The sequence below is a fragment of the Myiozetetes cayanensis genome, unplaced genomic scaffold, assembly GCF_022539395.1.
Source record: "Myiozetetes cayanensis isolate MyiCay16 unplaced genomic scaffold, myiCay2020 scf159, whole genome shotgun sequence".
NCBI lineage: Eukaryota > Metazoa > Chordata > Aves > Passeriformes > Tyrannidae > Myiozetetes > Myiozetetes cayanensis.
In genome coordinates, this window is record NW_026087259.1 from 29855 (window position 1) to 36389 (window position 6535).

The 6535-nt window shown below is 44.0% G+C and overlaps 1 pseudogene; it reads left to right on the forward strand.

Annotated features, from left to right (window-relative positions):
• Nucleotides 1-841: 841 nt before the first annotated feature.
• On the forward strand, nt 842-6256 carry LOC126637659 (FYN-binding protein 1-like; annotated as a pseudogene).
• Nucleotides 6257-6535: the final 279 nt, after the last annotated feature.

Consider the following 6535-nt stretch of genomic DNA (forward strand, 5'->3'; position numbering starts at 1 on the left):
TAGTCAAGTGTTCAAAACTACCCTCCATATAATAACTCAAACATAAGAAGACTCTTAACAAGATGTTTCTCTAACTGGTTCAGAACAAACAAAATCTCCAGGTGTCCGACTTTGTTTTCAACATAAGACAGAACAATGCAAAAGTAACAAAGCAACATATAACAAACAAAGCCCTGTGACAGCTGCAGCCCTCCAGGAGTTCATAACACAACAGCGTGCCCCAACCCCCAGTTCATAGGATGGTTATGAACTTAAGGGAGCCAATACCATCAACCAAAAGGAAACTTACACACTTTGTTTCCCTCAAAATGAACAATATTTGACCAAATGCAAACAAATCTGGAACATACCAGTTCACAGGGGTTGTACTCCACAGGAAAAGTGTCCTTTTCTGTATCTCCCAGGCTAGACAGTGTCCCATCCTCGTCTTATGGGAAGCCCAAAACCAAAATAGACAAACCCAAATATAAATACCTTTCCTCAGTAGGCAGCAAGTCCTTGTCCACCCCCACAGTAAGTCATTGAAGAGGGGAGCTCCGCCGAGTAAAACTTCACCCGGGGCACACCCGAGTTCAGACAGATTCTGCAGCCAGGCAGAGGAGGTCGTGCCGCAGTCGCCGAATTGATTCCAACAAACCTCGGAATGTGAACTGCTCAGAGACTTCTTTAAGCAGCAAGGTATTTATTTAGACACTATTAGGAGCAAGCAAACTAGTGCTGGACAAAGTTGCTCAACTTGAAAGTGCAGAAGCGAGATGTTTATACACTTTAGACACATGGTTACATCATCTAACATACATATTAATAAGTAGGCGAGTCTTTGGGCAGAGTCTTTCCAGACATGCGCCTTCTTCTACTGTGGGGGTCTTTTCCTCAAGCCTTCATCCCTCTGGTGGTCGCCACGGACATCTCCCTTGATTTGACCTCTCCAATCAGGTGACTTGAATTCTTCCAGCTTACCAAATCCTGGCTCTGGGTCTTCTATTTCTTATTAGTTTCCCTAATTTATTCCCTTGTGTGCACTACTGCTGTTCTTTCTATAATAAGGACTTTGGGCCAGTGAGCAGAACAGAACATGATATCAGGCAGTGCTCCTAAAATGTTCTTCTAGCAGAACAGGTAGAGAAAACAGGACAAGGTATACCAGCTGAACCATTGTTAACTCTTGTACCTTTTTGCCATCACCCCAGACAGCACCAGCAGCTGCAAATTCCATCAGCACATCCCAATCCCACCTGCCAGTATCTCCAACACTCCCAGCCCCAACTGGACACCAACAAAGGCTGTTGTGGTTTCACCCCATCCAGCCCCCAAGCCCCTCCCAGTCACTCCTCACTCCCCACCAGGAGGATCAGGGAGAGAACTGGGAGGGGATAATGTGGAAAATGCTTGGGTTGAGATAAAGAGAGTTTAGTAAGGGCAAGCAAAAGCTGCACACACGAGCAAAGCCAAACAGGGAATTCATTCCTGGTTTCCCATGTTTGGGCAGGTGTTCAGCCCCTCCAGGACAACAAGATCCCATCCCGTAGAAGGGTGACTTGGGAAGACAAACTCCATCACTCCAAATGCCCCCTCCTTCTCTCCCCCACATTATACATTGAGCACCATGTCACAGCGTCTGGAATATCCCCTGGGGCAGTTGGGGTCACCTGTCCTGGTTGTGTCCCCTCCCAACCTCCCACACACCCCCAAGCCCCTCGCAAGCGTGGCTGTGTGAGGGGCAGGAAAGGCCTTGGCTCTGGGTGAGCTCAGCCCTAACAAAACCTTCTCTCTCTTCTCAGCCCTGTGCTCAGTACAAACCCAAACACAGCCCCACACCAGGCCCTGGGGAGAAAATTAACTCCCCCCCCCCCAAACCAGCACAGTCCAGCCCTTATTCCACATCAGTCCCCCCATGCCCAGGCCCCACATGACTCAATACAACTTCACCCCCCACCACTCACTTCCCAGTCTTTGTATAACACTCAGGTCTCCTTCTCTTAGTTAGGCACCAGCCCTGCAAAATGTCCATAAAATGTCCCCAAAATGCCTCCTGAATTCCTCCAGTCCATGGCTTTGGGCTCCCACTGTTCTGGTGCTCCCAAGGGGCAGGAGAGGGGCTGTGTGGGGGCAGTTCCTAGGCCGCAAAGGCAGCTCCGGTCTGTCCCTGCTGCCCTGCAACTGCTGCTTGTGAGGCTCCTCCTGCTCTGCTTCGGGTGGTTCCTGTGACAGGAATTCCTGTCACACACAACTCCAATCGTGGCTCACAACAACATAGAATCATAGAATCATAGAATTAACTGGGTTGGAAGAGACCTCTGAGATCATCAAGTCCAACCCTTGATCCAACCCCATTGTGATTACTAGATCATGGCACTCAGTGCCACATGCAGCCTCATCCTAAAAACCTCCAGGGACAGTGAATCCACCACCTCTCTGGGCAGGCCATTCCAATGCCTGATCACTCTCTCTGGAAAGAACTTCTTTCTAATATCCAACCTAAACCTCCCCTGGCAGAGCTTAAAAAAGGGACATTAACATCAAAGGGGAAAGAACATCTTTGACTACCATCCAGGACATCCTCTGCAACAGACTTGTAGACTCAGAAATACCTTAACTGTGAGTCACAAGTCTTGGGTAAAGTTTCTCATGGAGGAATTTGAGTCCAGATGGCAGAGACACAGAGGAGGATCTGGCTCACAGTCAACCCCTAAAAATCCCGAAAACACAAGTTCCTGAAGAAATACAACAGGCACAGAAAGCAGCCCTCGAGAAACTAGCAGCTCAAGGAAATGCCACATGCACTGAAGGCCCCAGTATCTCCTATAGAACCATTTCTCGTAAACCGTCTTTGGTGGTCAAGCCATCAACTTGTGATGACACAGAGGATGAATGAAAGCAACCACATCTGAATACAGTGGCACAAGTGTTTGGTGTTTATCTTCAGCCAATAAACAGAGAAAACTATGAAAAAACCTGAATGCACTAAATTCCCCATCAAAACCTGTTATCCGGCAAAAGAAGACCCAAAGCCTCTACACCCAAAACCTGCATGGAACAAGTTCCCCAGCTCTGCTCCTCCTGGTAAAGAAAAAAATACTCTGGGAGGAAAACCAAAATCAAATTTGGCATAGCAGAAGAGTGAAGCAAGACCAGTATTTCCAAAAGTAACTGGAATTAAGGAAAAGTTAATGCCTGCAGCACAAGAAAATGAACCCAAACCTTCTCTTTTTAAAAAACCTTCTTTTAACACTGAAGTCTCTAACAATAAAGACACTTCTAATAAATGTGATTCTCTTCAAAGTAGACTGTCAGGCCCTAGAACAAACACGCATTCACTTATGAAAGTAACGGAAATGGGTGAAAATAACTCAGCTGCAGAAGCTGCAAGCAGTCATCTTCCTAAAATAGGTCTGAAGCCTGCTAATCACTCGCAGACTTTATTTCAAGGCACCTTCAGAAACATGAAGAAAGAGACTGAAGAAAAGGCAGTGAGTGTTATCAAGACCACTGTTGCCAAGAAAAGTCATCCAGGAAGGATCAGATTCTCCTCATAAGTTTTGTAAGACCAATAGAGCACACTTGGTGCAGTAAGGTCATCAGATGAAAAATGAGAAAAAGAAGATGGTTCTCCCACACCCAGGCAGAGAGTCTTGGTCCCAGAGTTCAAGACGTCCACGTCCCCAGCAAAGCACAACAGACTTCCAAGTGTGGAACTGCAAGGATACCAGAGGAGGACCCCAAAAAAGACATCTAGAAATGAAGGTTTCAAACTGATAGGATCTTTCATATTTGCCCCACTGGTGCCTCTATTAGATCGTGCCACACAGTTTCCATCCCCTAAACCAATCTTTCACCCAGACCTGGAGGTTATGGAAGCTCCCAGTCTGCCCCCAGAAGCATCAAGCCCAGCTCTGCAATAAGAAATCCAGAAAGTGAAGAAAATTATGATGATGTGGTATTTGTTTCACAGGGTCATGGAAGTACACAGGGGGGCCAAGAAGGTGATGTAGAGATGTATGAAGACATAAATGACATCAGATCATCAAGGGAAAAAGAGAAGAAGTAGAACAAAGAAGATAAGAGAAGAATGGAGCAGGAGAAAAGAGAACAAAAGGAAAAAGAAAAGAAAGAACTGGAATTAAGGAAGAAGTTCAAATTAGTGGGACCCGGTTAAGTTCTTCATTAGACACAAGCCTGTGTTGACTACAAGGGAGGGAAGAATGAACTGACTGTCAAACAGGGGAATAAGATTGAAATCATTTGCCTCACAGACAACCCAGAAGGAAAGTGGTTCCGTAGAATAGGAGGATGCTGTGGATGCATTAAAACAACCATGGTAGAGATTGATTAGGATTCTTTGAAAAGAAAGCAACAAGCACCTACTGGAGCTGATGTGAAATTTTCAGAGTGACATGGAAGTGTACCATGACGTTGGACAGAATTTCAGAAAATTTGTGCAAGAGAGGCTGGAGTTTAGGGGGAGAATTAAACCTTTTAAGAACAGAATTAAGGTAGTTTATATAGATTTGCACTTGGAAACTTGGTGGTGAAATTTGTTCGGGTTCAGTGTGTTGCATGCAACACGTGGATTTTTGCTGAACTCATAGGTGCAGTTTGTGGGTCAGTTGCTTCAGGCAAGATCCCTTAGCCAAATTAGTGTGAACCTTAAACTGCCCCAGCACTCAAACCCAAATTCACTGTGTATTTATTTCTGTGCTTCTAAGTCTCCCTATATGAGAAGCATGTAAATGAAAAACCTATACATCACACTGGTCAGTGGAGTTCTTCCATTCCCAGTCTAGTCTTACATCATTTAGTTTGCTTACATGGTCCTTGAAAAATCTTTGGGTTAGAAACTGTCATTTGGGGATGTGCTGTTTGGGTTTGTGTGGGGGATGGTGAGGGATGTAGGAAGAGAGCAGGAGTTGACTTGTTTGCAGGTTGCTTATTGGTGGCCTTTTAGTTGAAGTTTTAGGGAAAGGTTAGTTGTTATTGTTGCCACATGGGCAGGGGAAAGTTATTTTGTGATTGGTTGCTGCTTAGTTTTCTAAACTTCTTTCTGGACAGGGCTGGTTCGGATGCCTGCAAAGTTTGATTTAATGCGGGGACTTCTCTCGCTGTGTACCTAGTACAGAGGGGAGTGGTGAAGTGGAGAGAGGTTGCTCAGAGCTAATCAATGTGGTTCTGGGCTGATTTTATTTCTCGGTTTGTGGCAGGGAGAATCGTTAAGCTAAAACAATGCCGATCTAAATGGTCTCCATGGCAAACCCTTGCCCGGCAGGAAAACCCCAAACAAAGCTCCGGGAAGAAACACCTTCTATTGTCCTGTATTTTGCAGACAAGTCTTTAAAAATTGCTTGATAACTTTTTGTGGTTCAACAAAAAGTTTTGGCAAAAGAAAATCAAAAATGGCTAAAGCAGGTTTTGCCAGGAGGAAAGAAAAGAGAAGAAAAAAACCCTCTGGCTTAAGTTTGCCTTTGTAAAGAAAGATAAGGTATAAGGGATAATACAATAGAAATAACCTATTGTTTGGTAACAGGGCAAAAGCCCTGATCACTCTATTCAGAGAACCTTTCAAAGTTAGCAAAACTTTTCTCTTATTTTATAAAATCTGTAACCCTGCAACTTTCTGGTTGGGAAAAGAGAAAAAAAAAGAGTTATTTTGTCTTACAGTTTGTGGGGAGAGATTGCTTAAATCAAAAACGCATTCAGTTAACTGCATTTACACAACAAACCAGCCCAGGGAATCAAAAGAAGTTTTTCCTTCACCAAATATATGTAATAAATGCAGGTTATAATTTGTGTCAAATGGCTGAATATAATCCAGGAGGGAAGAAAAACAAACGGATTGTAAAACTTAATTGCACCCCCATAAAGACATAAAACAGACCATCATCTTCCCTGTTCTCCTAGCCAAGAATTATGTCCAAATCAGATCAGGTCAAATAGTATGATGGTGCCTTATTTCGAAGGACATATGAATTTATAACTTAATGTAGAGATAACCAATTAGTCTAAGCTGTGAAAATAAACATATGGTGAATACCTAGAATAGTGATGTAAATGTATATGCATGTGAAATAATGAATATGTATGGGATGTCTTGAAATAAAAAACGGACTCGTAACCTGTATCACTGTGGTAGACTCAGGAGAATTTCCTGTCTGTACACCCAGCTCTGTTTGCTTCTACCATATAATTGTGGGGAAAACCTCCATCTGTTGAATTTATGGCGATGAAAAAGAATCCACAGAACAAAGAAAATAACTATATAAGCAGGAAAATTTAATTACAACTTGTGTTGGGTGCTCAGGTCCCAAAATCTCCTAGAGCACACCTTTCGATTTAAAAACCCTGCCTTTTAAACATTCTTAAGGTCCAACCCTGTTTACGTCATGGGGGGGGGCATTTCTCTTCTTCAGATTGGCTCTTCGGTGCCCCCCTCCATGCCAGAGGCAGAGTTTCCGGCAACATGGCCGCCTCCATGTGCCCGCATGGTCAGCTGCATGGCATAAGACTGAGTCAACTTTATTTTCAGTTAATATGTAATCTC